Here is a 14,436-nt window from a genome sequence, read left to right as displayed (position 1 = left end):
TTTACAAGGCCTAATATAGCCGAAAAATTACATCAAACAAGCCCCTTTGTCTTCCTAATGAAAACTAAAAATTAAAGACAACCCCTTTGTCTTCCTAATGAAAACCGAAAATTAAAGACAACCCTTTGTCTTCCTAATGAAAACCAAAAATTAAAGACAAAAGGACTATTGGACTCACACAAGTCAAATGCTTGACTTTTCACAAAATAAACAAAGACTAAATAAAAAACGTGATTAAAAATAAAAAGACAAGATGACAAAATACAATAAGACTCATTACAAGAGGCTAAATATTGATCAAGCTCCTAAACCGAGTCTTTTGGCTCGCGCCCTCGTCACCGGACCAACTGGAACTATACTTGGATCTTTAGTCTTGGTGTCCTCATCAGTTAACTATGAAGTTGTGACTCATTAGTCAAGTTCGACAGTAGTACTGAGCACTGGTCGTATGGCATTGACTTATGAGTCAAGGATGGTTTTGGCATGTTTAATGCAAGCCGATAAAGATTAGATCTAATCAACATCTGCATTGAATGACTCATCATGAGCATTAATGTCGGACCGACCTCAAGTTCGATGAAAACTAAGAGCGCTTGTCTAGTCTAAAGGCTAGTTATTTAGAGCCAGAGCCAAAAGGCTAAGGTAACCTACACGTCACATGGCTAGAAGGGTATGGGACCTTCGAGATAGACTTATTAGTCATCTGACTGAGATGGACTTATTAGTCATCTGATTGAGATAGACTTATCAGTCATCTGACCGAGATAGACTTATCAGTCATCTGACTGAGATGGACTTATCAGTCATCTGACTGAGATGGACTTATCAGTCATCTGATTGAGATAGACTTATCAGTCATCTGACTGAGATGGACTTATCACTCATCTGACCGGGATAGACTTATTAGTCATCTGACCGAGATAGACTTATCAGTCATCTGATTGAGATAGACTTATCAGTCATCTGACTGAGATGGACTTATCAGTCATCTGACTGAGATGGACTTATCAGTCATCTGATTGAGATAGACTTATCAGTCATCTGATTGAGATGGACTTATCACTCATCTGACCGGGATAGACTTATTAGTCATCTGACCGAGATAGACTTATCAGTCATCTGACCGAGATGGACTTATCAGTCATCTGACCGAGATGGACTTATCAGTCATCTGATTGAGATAGACTTATCAGTCATCTGACTGAGATGGACTTATCACTCATCTGACCGGGATAGACTTATTAGTCATCTGACCGAGATAGACTTATCAGTCATCTGACCAAGATAGACTTATTTGTCATCTGATTGAGATGGACTTATCAATCATCTGACCGAGATGGACTTATTAGTCATCTGACTGAGATGAACTTATCAGTCATCTGACCGGGATAAACTTATTAGTCATCTAATCAAGATAGACTTACTAGTAATCTAATCGAGATAGACTTATTAGTCATCTGACCGGGATAGACTTATCAGTCATCTGATCGAGATGGACTTATCAGTCATCTGACCAAGATAGACTTATCAGTCATCTGACCGTGATAAACTTATCAGTCATCTATTTAGAGAATGACTTATTAGTCATCTACCTCAGAGCGAGAGACTTATTAGTCATCTACTCAGAGCGCAGGACTTCACAAACATGTATTTGTACCTGCTTGCATGCATGAGTAGGGTTATTACTGCTAGGCATGCATATTATGACTTAGCAACATGTTATTACTTGTTCATGAACATATTGAGTTTTCTTGCTGGGCTTCAGCTCATGGGTGCTATGTGGTGCAGGTAAAGGCAAAAGAAAGTTGGACCATCCTTGAGTTGGAGAACTTAGGTGACGATATGTACATATGCAGCTGCTTGACCGCCACGGCCGAGGGTTGAAAGGAGAACTAGGTTTAAACCTTATTTTGCTGCTTAAGTCGGCTGGTTGTAAATATTTTGTTGTAATTAACCTTTAAATTATATTTTTGGGATCCCAATGTATATAGTAAATGTTTTAGTGAAATGTTGTATCTTAACCAAAAATTTTAACCCTAAACCGCTAATTATACTTAGTTACACGATTATGGCCAAATGACCCGATTAGCGTGTTTAGCACTGTTTAAAATGCACATCGTAATGTTCCCTGGAGTTTAGGCGTTACAGGAACTGATGAACAACACCAATACCATGTTCGATAGGCTCGGGAAAGATGCAAAACCTCAAGATCTGAAGGTGGTCATCAACAGGAGGACCAGCGCTCATGAGGGGGTAACAGGGACGTCTGCCCCACCTGGAGCAGCGATCCCACCAGCATTGCAGGATCAAATAGATGCACTCGTCATGGCTGTCTAGGGTCTGACAAAGAAACCTTCAGATATCAAGTTGGCTCATAGAAGTGGGAACCCTTTCAATGCTAATATCCAAGCTGCTCAACCACCACCGAAATACAAGACTCCGGAACTCCCAACATACACTGGGAAGTAGGACCCAATACAACACATTGGAAAGTTTGAGGATCAGATGGAGTTATTCGGTGTGGAGAATGATTATAGGTGCAGAGTATTCCCTACCACTCTCTTTGAACCAGCTCAGGAATGGTATTGGAAATTCAAACCTGGATCCATCACTTCCTGGGAGCAGTTCAGGAAGGAATTTTGCAAGGTCTTCCGGCCCGAACGGATTCAACCAGTTTATGCTAATCAGCTAGCTAACTTCAAGCAAGGGAAGGATGAATCCCTGAAGGACTATACATCCAGAGATTCATGAGAGAGGCAAACCGAGTGTCCACAGTCGGAGATGAGGGGAAGTTCATTGCCATCTCGGCAGGAATAATTTATCGTAGTCCTTTGTGGGATAGCATACACAAGAACCCCATCAACACCTTGCAAGAGTTCCTGGATCGAGCAGACAAATACATGAAGCTAGATGACACTATCATGAAGGAAAAAAAAAGGCATAAACCATCTGACCACTGTCAAGGTAGATAAGAACAGCACAAACCCTCAAGGTGGCAATGGGGGCAACGGTAAGAAGAGGAATACCTCAGGGGCCGAGCAGGGTGGAGAAAAGAAAGCTAAGTCAGCACCAGCCGAAAAACAACCTAAGCATACTGTCCTAACTACATCAAGGGCTGAGATTTACTTGGCAACATATCAGGAGGTACCATACCGAAAGCCACCACCCTTGCGCTCAGAAGGAAAGAGAGACAAGAATAAGTTTTGTTGTTTCCATAATGATTATGGGAACGACACAAACAAGTGCAAAAAATTGAAGGATGAGATAGAGTTTCTTCTCCGATCAAGAAAACTCTCGAGGTATCGAGTAAAGACTGAAATCCCGAGCAGGAATCCAGAATTTTGAAGGCAGAGGAGTCCACCGCCAGAGCCAGCGGCTGTAGACTTCGCACTAGATACCATATTGGGGGGGCCCCACATAGTAGGTAATAGTAACAATGCTCGTGAGCGATATGCAAGGACCCTAAGACATGAGGTAGGGGAGTGTTCCTAGTACATGGAAGTCGAGGAGCGATCTCCAAAAAATCCAAAGTATGAAAATGAAACTCTCACTTTTATGGAGGATGACGCCAGGCACGTGAGGTACCCCCACAATGACCCTCTGGTCCTTACCATTCAAATTGCCAATGCCCGAGTGAAGAGATGCTTGGTGGATACGAGAAGCTCAGTAGATATCATCTACAAGTCATCCCTCGAGAAGATAAAGCTCACGGTCAAGAACCTGATGTCGTGTTCCCAAGTGATATATGGGTTCACGAGAGAATGACTAGCACCAGCAGGAACTATCAAACTACTGGTCACGGTGGGGGATGCCCCCAGGCACGAGACTGTGATGACAGAGTTCCTGGTGGTAGATTTCTCATCGACTTACAATGTAGTGCTTGGGAGACCCATCCTAATGGTGTTACACGTAGCAGTATCTATCTGGCATCTATCTTTAAAGTACCCCACAAGCGTAGGGCAATGATGTGTACAGGGTAACCAAGGGGAGGCACGAGAATGCTATAATGCATCAGTGGTCAAGGAAACGAAAGGACCATGCATAAATAACATGGTAGTAGCTTACTACGAAGAGAAGGAAGGAATCGATGAGATTGTCAACATGGAAGTTGACGTTGAAAGAAACACTCTACTGGAGTCAAGGGCTCCTTTTAACAAAGATTTGTTATTATAGCAAGTTTCCCAAAGCAAGGGAAACGACATTGATCCTCACTTTGGGGATGACATCATGGGGGTAGGACCATTCAAAGATCTGGACGAAGTCTTACTAGATGAGGAGGACCTGACTAGAGTAATTAAAGTCGGGAAGGACCTAAAGTTGGAAATTAAGGCACGGTTGGTAGAATTTTTGAAGAAGAACAAGGACTTATTTGCCTGGTCACATAAGGACATGGTTGGAATTTCTCCTTCCGTGATAAGCCATGTCCTCAATGTGGACAAGAACTACCCACCAGTGCAACAAAAGAGGAGACTGCTTGACAAAGACCGATCTCAAGCCATGAAGGAGGAGGTCTAGCGGCTCAAGGAAAACAGTTTTATAAGGGAGGCCTACTACCCAGATTGGGTATCAAACCCCGTGCTGGTCCCAAAGCCAAACGGGAAGTGGAGAACATGCGTGCACTTCATAGATCTAAACAAGGCCTGCCCCAAAGACTGCTTCCCACTACCCAGAATAGATCAACTGGTCGATGCAACAGCGGGACATGAAATACTCTCATTCATGGATGCGTATTTTTGGTATAATCAAATAAGTATGCACCCTCCCAATGAGGAACATACCAACTTCCGTACGGACAAGGGATTGTACTGTTATAAGGTGATGCCATTCGGCTTGAAGAACGCTAGAGCCACCTACCAGCGTTTAGTGAATGGCATGTTTCGAGACTTGATAAGAAAAAATATGGAGGTATACGTCGATGACATGTTGGTCAAGTCCAAAGAAGTTGGAGGGCATGTTCGAGACTTGGAGGAATGATATGCAATACTTAGAAAGTATAGCATGAAGTTAAACCCTCTTAAGTGCTCGTTTGGAGTTGCACCTGTTAAGTTTCTCAGATACATAGTCAATTCATGTGGAATCGAGGCTAACCCCGAGAAGATCAAAGCATTGATCGACGTGAAGTCAACTTCCACAATAAAATAAGTGCAAAGCTTAACCAGGAGAGTAGTTGCCCTCAGTAGGTTCATCTCAAAGTCTACGAACAAGTGTGTTCATTTCTTTACCTTACTGAGGGGAAGTAAGAAGATCCAATGGACCGAGGAATGTGAGGAAACTTTCCAAGCCTTGAAGGAGCATCTCGCTCAACCTCCCGTCCTAGTGAAGCCAATATGGTGAATACTATTCATCTATTTGGCAATCATCGAGCATGCAATCAGTGCTGCTTTGGTAAAAGAAGAGAACAGGGTTCAGCACCCTGTGTACTATATCAGTAAAAGGCTAATAGGGGCGGAGTCTAGGTATCCCCCTCTTGAAAAGCTATCCTACTGTTTAGTAATCACCTCTCGAAAGATGCGTCCATATTTGCAAGCTCACTCGATCCGATTCCTGACCGATCAGCCGCTGAGACAAGTTCTTCAAAAACCAGAGGCCTCGGGATGATTACTCAAATGGGTAGTGTAACTAGGACAGTTTGATATCACTTATCATTCGAGGACGGTGATAAAAAGACAAGCATTGGTAGACTTCATAGTCGAAGGCACCAACCTTGAAGACCCTTCCTACCAATAGAGAATGGAGATACCGAGAAGGAAGGAGATACTCCTGTGTGGAGGCTATATGTTGATGAAGCATCCAATGAACACAACTCAGGAGGAATCATACTGATCACTCCAAAGAATCACCAAATCCATCGTGCTCTCAAATTTGGATTCAATGCCTCAAATAATAAGGTTGCGTATGAGGCATTATTAGCAAGATTATGCTTGTCTCGGGATATGCATGCACAGTCCCTGGAGATATTCATCGATTCCCTACCAGTAGTGTACCCGGTACAGGGGAAAGTATCAGGCCAAGGGACTTAGGATGGTGGAAAACCTGAACAAGGTGAAGGACTTGTTGGCACAGTTTAAGAAATACTCAATTATACAAGTCCAAAGGGAGAAAAATGCCAATGCTGATGCCTTAGCCAAGCTTGTTAGTGCCAGAGATGCGGACACTCTGAATGGCGTTCCCGTCGAATACTTGTGATACGAACCACACCAACGATTGTGGTGAAACTAGACACCAAATATGGCAGCCACCAAGAACACACGAAATTGGAATGAAGAACCGCGACCCAATGCTTAGCCAAGCACGAACCTTGGTATGAGGAAGACGCCACAAACGGGGATGGGAATCCGTTTGATAAGTCAGGTTGAACGCCACAAGGAATACCCTTGATAAGTTCGAATAGTCTCTTCAAGAACTCAAGAAGAAAACCTCTCAATTTTCATTTCATCAAAATCTGCCTTTCCCAAATGTTTACAAGGCCTAATATAGCCGAAAAATTACATCAAACAAGCCCCTTTGTCTTCCTAATGAAAACCAAAAATTAAAGACAACCCCTTTGTCTTCCTAATGAAAATCGAAAATTAAAGACAACCCTTTGTCTTCCTAATGAAACCGAAAATTAAAGACAAAAGGACTATTGGACTCACACAAGTCAAATGTTTGACTTTTCACAAAATAAACAAAGACTAAATAAAAAACGTGATTAAAAATAAAAAGACAAGATGACAAAATACAATAAGACTCATTACAAGAGGCTAAATATTGATCAAGCTCCTAAACTGAGTCTTTTGGCTCGCGCCCTCGTCACCGGACCAACTGGAACTATACTTGGATCTTTAGTCTTGGTGTCCTCATCAACTTGGCAGAAAGAAGCATAACCGAGCAGGAGGCACTACTTGTTGAGATAGGAGATACATGGATGATCCCTATTATTAACTATCTCAACCAAGGAGTAGTACCCAGTGATCGGAACAAAGCAAGGAAGTTGGTGAGACAAGATGCACGATATATGATAGTCAAAGGTGTCCTGTATCGACGAGGATATTCCCTACCACTGCTAAGGTATGTTACAACCGACCAGTCAAAGGTGTTAATGATCGAGGTACACAAAGGGTTTTGTAGAGATCACGCTGGGGGCAGAGCCTATCAAAGAAAATTCTAAGACAAGGATATTTTTGGCCGATGATGAATGAAGACTCGATGGAGTATGTCAGAAGATGCCACAAGTGTCAAATGTTCTCCAAGATACCCCAGGCGGCACCTAACAATTAACACAAATGCAAAGCCCTTGGCCCTTCGCTGTATGGGGGATCGACCTGATCAGAAAGCTACCTACGGGAAGGGGAGGAGTCCAATTTGCTGTTGTAGCTGTGGATTATTTCACCAAATGGACTGAAGCAGAACCTCCCACCATAACCTCAAAGAAAGTCTTAGACGTTGTGGTGAAGAATATCATATGTCGATTTGGTCTACCAAAGAAGATAGTCTCAGACAATGGGACTCAATTTGACAGTGATATGTTCACCGACTTTTGTACGAGGCATGGAATCACAAAGATATTTTCCTCGATAGCACACCCCCAAGCTAACAAGCCAAAGGAGCCTAGCCAGACTTACTTCCGGAGGTCTTGTGGTCACATTGGACGATGGCTCGAATGACGACATGCCATACCCCGTTCTCTTTGGCATTTGGTCATGAAGCCATGTTGCTAGTTGAAATCACTCCCCCGTTGCATAGACAAGAGACGCACAATCAAGGGAGGAACCATCTACTAATAGAAGAGTTGCTTAATTTAATCGAAGAAAGACGAGAAAAGGCAAGTCTCAGAGTAGCAATATATCAACAAAAAGTGGCTAGATACTTCAACTCCAGAATGAAAGATTGAAAATTCCAAGTTGGAGACTTAGTACTCGGGAGGGTGTTCCTAAACACTAAGGACACTACAGCAGGGGTACTAGGACTTAATTGGGAAGGGCCATACCTTGTGGAGGAGGTGATCCCACCAGGGACGTACAAGATAGCTTGGCTGAATGGAGAACTAATCAAAAACTACTGGAATGGCGAACACCTCTGCCGGTACTATCTATGAAGTTGTTCAGCAGCAACACAAGTTTTAATTTGCAAATGTATTATTTTTGAATTATCTATGTAACAGCCATTGTACTTCAATGAATGAATGAATTTAATTTCTTAAGTTTCACTTAATTCTTTAAATTTCATTCAACGAGGGACTTGTCACTTTAGACCTATCAACCCCATCGGATCAAGTTCAATTCTGGTCCTTAAGGGACCTATCGACCCATACGATCCAAACAAGAGATAGGTCTTAGGACCTTGTCGCAAAGTTAATGGATCATGTTCGATCTTGGTTCTTGAGGGGTCTAACGACCCATACGATCCAAAAAAGAGATAGTTCCTAGGACCTTGTCGCCAAACTATTTGATCATGTTCGATCCTAGTTCTTGACCCACACGATCAACAAGAGAGACAGGTCCTAGGACCTTGTCGTCAAATTATGGATCATGTTCGATCTTGGTTCTTGAGGAGCCTATCGACCCACACGATCCAAACAAGAGACAGGTCGTAGGACCTTGTCGCCAAATTAATGGATCATGTTCGATCTTGGTTCTTGAGAAGCCTATCGACCCATACGATCCAAAAGAAAGACAAGTCCTAGAACCTTGTTGCCAAACTATTTGTTCATGTTCAATCCTGGTTCTTGAGGAACCTATCGACCCACAAGATCAGCAAGAGAGACAGGTCCTAGGACCTTGTCGTCAAATTATGGATCATGTTCGATCTTGGTTCTTGAGGAGCCTATCAACCCACACGATCCAAACAAGAGACTGGTCTGGGGACCTTATCGCCAATTTATTTGATCATGTTCGATCTTGGTTCTTGATGAACCTATCGACCTATACGGTCAACAAAAGAGACTGGTTCGAGGACCAGTCACCATTATTTGATCACATTCGATCCTGATTCTTGAGGAACCTATCGACACATAAGATCAAAAAAGAGATTGGTCTGAAGAACGGTCGCCATCATCGGATCATAATCGAATCTGGTCCTTGAGGGACCAATCGATAATTTGATCTAAGATTCGTTACAGGTTCGATTAGCCTATCTAGACCCTATTGGTCCAACTTAGACACTTCTGTCTACAATCATTATAATGAGTACACGAGAGATTATGTAGATCATGATCGACACTTGCTACACAATCTGCATCGGTGTATAGGTATCGTTAGTACCGAGTATGAAACCATCACCTGACTACCAATGAAGGACAACCATTTGCCACTTGCATCATTGGGTGAGAAGGATAATACTATGTGTCTAAACACTCGAAGCAACGCATGGTTAAGTAGCAAGTGACCAAGGCTTTTAAACCCATAATCACTTGGGGGCATATAGTACATACCAATCGGGGTATACACAAGCAATGAGGACGCGACCTTAAGTACTAAGCAAGCTCAAGTTTTCTAGGACATTTGTTCAACATATGTTCCAAAAATGCAAAAAACAAAATAAAAAAGGGCATTGGTGAGGAGACTCCTATCCATGTCCCTTATGGAGTGGTCGGCCAATCCATCAACCTATAGGGTGGTCGGCCTATCACCCATAGGGTGGTTGACCTGACCTATTTTGTTCATGGTACTTGGTGAAGTATCATACCACTCACATTACTATGGTCGTTAGCATGAAAAACACAAAAGAGTAAGGTTAGTATGGCACGTGAAATACATGTGTTCAGAGTATACTGATACCTGAACCAATGAGGGTTGTGAGTTGATATACTTAGTAAGCATTGGAAATAAAAAATTTCAATCAATACACTAAGTACTCATAACAAAAAAGCATAAAGGCATAAAATGTCATATGTAAAAACTGTCAAGTACAAGGTGCCCCACCAATGGCATGAAAGGAAAGACATAATAAAAGACCAACAGAAGACTAACTAGGGCGAGGAGTATCATCTAAAAGACCACCCTGAGCCTCGGCAACCTCATGAGCCAGACACTTCCCACTCTCCTTCGCTCATGTCTTCTCGTGAAGGAAATCCAAGTTCAGATCTTTGTTCAACTTCTAGATCAAGTAGAAGCAAGAGAAAGATATCTCTGAATACTCCTTTCGAGCCTTGTCCCAGGCAGCCTTGACCTCTTGGTCCTTCTTGACAAGAGCATCCTTCCACAATTGGTCCATGTCAGCAATTAGCTTCTCTTTCTCAGCTTCAGACTGTTGGAGCTGATTGGCAAGTTTCCCCTCCATCTAGGTTATCCTGATAGTCAACTCGATCACTTCTTGCTATTTAAGCTCTATGGAACTGCGGAGGGTGTCGAGCTCTCCATCCTTCAAAGCAATGTCAACATCCCTAGAGCCAAGAATACGCCTAAGGTCCAGCACCTCCTAGCAAATAGCTTCAAGCTCAGAACGAAGGTTGGAGAGCATAAACGTATACTCTATAGACCTATCATCGACATGAGAGACCAACATCAGTGCCTGCAAAAAACATACAAGTGTTAGATAAATGTCAGCACACAAGCTAACAAGACAAGAGGAGAACTGTAAAGGAGTCTCACTCTAAATGTAAAGGAGTGACTTTGTTAGGATGGTGCTCAATTCCTTATTCTTAATCCCATTAAAATTCGTTGTCATTTGCTCCAGATGAGATGCTCGGTCCATGATGGCACCTAGGTTCCGTATAGCAGACTGGTGCGGCTCAGATAAGGGAGTGGGCGCAAAACATGAGGCATCCACATCAGTGAAGATGGGAGGAACCGGTGTAGACAAAGATGGATCTACCTCTGTGATAGGACTAGGCGCCAAAGGAGTCGGAGAAGGCACCTCGGGAGGAACCTCCATTATCGACTCAGCCTCAACCTTGGCTCTTTTAGTTGCTTGGACAGAAGGACTGGCCTCGGTGGGAGTCGACCTCTGCTGGGTATGAACAAAATCGAACATGTCTAAACTTGCAAAAGAAGATCAAATGTTAGAAGGATATTAAGCACAGATGAATCTTAAAATAAAGGTGATAAAGTGTCAAACCTTCTGGATGAGATTCAGGCTCAAACGTAGTCTCATCAAAGTCATCCAAAGCAAGCAATCAATACGCGACAGATGCACCCACCTCATCATCCTTCTATCCAGCTAGCATAGGCAAATTGGGTACCTCCTCGACATGAATAGGTCCCGAGGAGTCTATGGCATTCACGGGCTCTTGACCATCGTCATCCGGAACATCAGCTATAATAGGAGGAAACATCCTGACCTTCCTAAGGTTCTCTGAAGTAACGAGGGTCTTGACATTCTTCTCCTCAGGGGTCATGGAAATCAATGCCTTTGCCTTAACTATAATAGCCTAGGTCAAGAGCAGTCTATGAAAAGGTCCAACGTGCTTAAACTTGGAGTATTTGGCCTCTGCGTCCTTAGTGAAGAAATAGTTGTCGGCATATCTAAATGCCTTGCCATTTCTAGAGATCTCTTCCAAGAAGGTATTGGTACCCTCGCTCATATAATGGTGGAAATGGAAATACCCCGAGTTTCACTGAGAAGGGTCGTCTTTAGGTCAAATAAGTAGTGGATCTCGTGAGGCACTGGAGCAACCCATTTTCTGCGGTGATAGATAATGTACAAGGCAAATAACACCAAGATCGCATTGGGAGCCAGTTGAGAAAGACTAATACCAAAATAATCTGCAACGCTGAAAGTACGAATGAAGAGGAAGTAGGGCACCAGACTTGACGGCATAACGTGTCCAAGTGCACATTCCCAAAGGGGGGTCCTCAGCTCTGTCATTTGGACCATGGATAGTAATAGACACGCCAGAGAGGTCAAAGGTCTTCCTTAAGTTCTTCACCTTCTCTTCAGTCATGTCAGAGGCCGCCTCCTTGAACCACACAACCTCGTAATCAACAGGGTGAGGCTTCTCAACCGGTTTCCATATGATCTTAATGGCCAAGGTGGCCCCAGAATCTGATACATGGAATTCTTTTTGTCGTCTCTTCTTTTGCTGCGTTGCTGGCCAGATTGTCTTGCTCTTGGAAGGAGGGAGAACCACCTTAGGCCAAAATCTATGAATAGAATGCTCTTGAGGATGATTAGCATGATGATGAGATCCCTCAGTATGTTCTCGTTGAAAAGAAGAGTGACGGGGAACCCGACTGGTATCCCGATGCAAAGGGTGTTGCGGTGAGTCTCGCTGACCTGACATATCCCACTAAGAAGAATGACTTCGTTTAGATGTGCCTTGAGAGTCCCAGGGTGTACTATGCTAAGAAGAGCCAGGCAAAGAGCCTTGAGTGATGTGCTTAACAATATGAGGATCATCTTCGAAAGGTTGCCGAGTTGTCTGTTTTACTCTCGCCATTGGGATATACCTTTTCAAGAAGTCTTCATCATTAAACAAATATAAAGTGGAGTGAGGGAAAATCCTTTTCACCCTTTCCAAGAACTCTTGGGGAGTACGCTCGCTTACTGAATTGTCTGACGAAGATAAACTGGACATCTGCAACAAAGGAAAAATAAAGAGTAAAGTTAGTAAGTGAACATAATAAAGCCAATAGTTGGGGGCATATCCATGAACTAAGGAGCAAAAATGAAGAAATCAAGGGGAAAACCCTATATAGGGGGTCAGCCCAATAAGACTAAGCTCAGGCCGACCACCATAAGACTCCCCTAGATTTGGAAAAATTGATCAAAGTCTTAAAGGGGAGTTGGCCTAGTGGAACTAAGCCTAGGTCGACCACCCTGAGTCCCTAAGATTACAAAACATGAAAGTAAGGGCATAGGTGGTCGGCCTACCACCTTAGGCTAACCACCCCAGGGATGCGAACCTCAAAAAATGCTAGAGGACTATAGTTCAAGTCTCTAATAAATTGTACAATATAAGGAAGACCCCAAAGAGATCAGTAAAGGAAGAGATATTTTTTTTAGGGTCCCAGGTGGTTGAATTATGATTGGGCCGACCACCCTGGATCCCTGGAAGTCTCCCAAGGGTGTGGTGGTCGGCCCATGAGGTAAACACTAGGGTGCTCGACCTATGATGGGTATGTAAACCTAAAAATTTCCAGAAGCATAAGGAAACCTTAGGGGTATTCGGCCTAAACCCTAATCCCTAGGCCTAGAAATAGCATAAGGCAAGGGAAATTCAAAGGAAGCCCTAGAGGTGCTCAACTTGTGATGGAAACCCTAGGGGTGGTCGGCCCATGAGGGTATTGACATCCCTGGAAATCGCATAAGGCAAAGGAAATGTAAGGGAAGCTCTAGAGGTGCTCGACCCATGATGGAAACGCTAGGGGTGGTCGACCCATGAGGGAATTGACATCCCTGGAAATCGCCTATGCTAGGGTTTGGAACCCTGGAAATCGCCAGGCTAATGAATCTCAAAGAAGTGGTCGGCCTAGGGTTTCATGAACCTGAAATCGCCTATGCTAGGGTTTGGAACCCTGGAAATTGTCCCAAGCTAAGGAAATTATAGAGAAATAGTAGACTTGATTCAAACAAGTCAATTATTTTGGATCAAAATAAAACAAAACAAGGAGATTCAGACTGATTCCTCAAAGATTCAAAGTGTTTCTTCAAAATCTAAGCACATTTAAATTAAATTATGTAAGGTGCAATGCCCCAAATTCCCTAATAAGGTTTAGGATCTTAATTAGGAGGTCGGGGAGGCCATAATTGATTTATTATATTATTAAATGATTATATGCATGTTTATGTGAATTATATTATGATATGATGATAAATGCATGCATATGGGTCCATTTTTAATTATAAGAGCATTTTGGTAATTTGGCCCGTTGAGGGCGTAATTGTGCATTTTCATGCATGTGGGTGAATTATGAATAATACAACATTATATGTGGATTTGTTTGAGCCATTCGGCATGAGACGATCTTTGAATGCAAGTTATCGGTTTGGTCATAACAGGGTAGTTTCGGGGCTCAGGGTGAGTCTCGAGGTAATTTGGTGATTAGAACATTGCCGGGAATTAAAGGGTAATAGGATGTGATTTATTAACATTTGAGAATATTGAGAGTAATGGGAATTGGAGGACGTTAATTATGATTAGCAGGATTAGATGGGAAAGGACAATTTGGCCCTTAGGGGCTGTTAAGGAAAGAAGATAAGCCTAAGGGCATTTAGGTCTATTCACCCTAAGGATAGATATAACTTTGAGAAGGTTGGGGAAAGTTCAGCAAAAACAAAGCATCTCCTTCACCTTCTTCCTCTTCATTTGTTCATCATTTTCTTCTTCTTGAATTGTGAAGCTACGTTTGAGGATTCAAGTGTGGGAATCAAGGCTTGAGGTTCTAGGGCTTGTGTTCAACCATTGAAGAGGGTTTAATCTTGAGCTTGAGGTAAGATTCAGCCATGAAATTTCTGGTTTTTACTCTATTTTGAAGTTAGTTTTGAGTTAGAACGTTTTATTATAGAATTTAGTAA

Source organism: Humulus lupulus, chromosome 1 (assembly GCF_963169125.1).
Source record: "Humulus lupulus chromosome 1, drHumLupu1.1, whole genome shotgun sequence".
In the NCBI taxonomy this organism is placed as follows: Eukaryota; Viridiplantae; Streptophyta; class Magnoliopsida; order Rosales; family Cannabaceae; genus Humulus; species Humulus lupulus.
The sequence above is the reverse complement of the archived record's forward strand: the minus strand, read 5'-3'. Positions refer to the sequence as shown.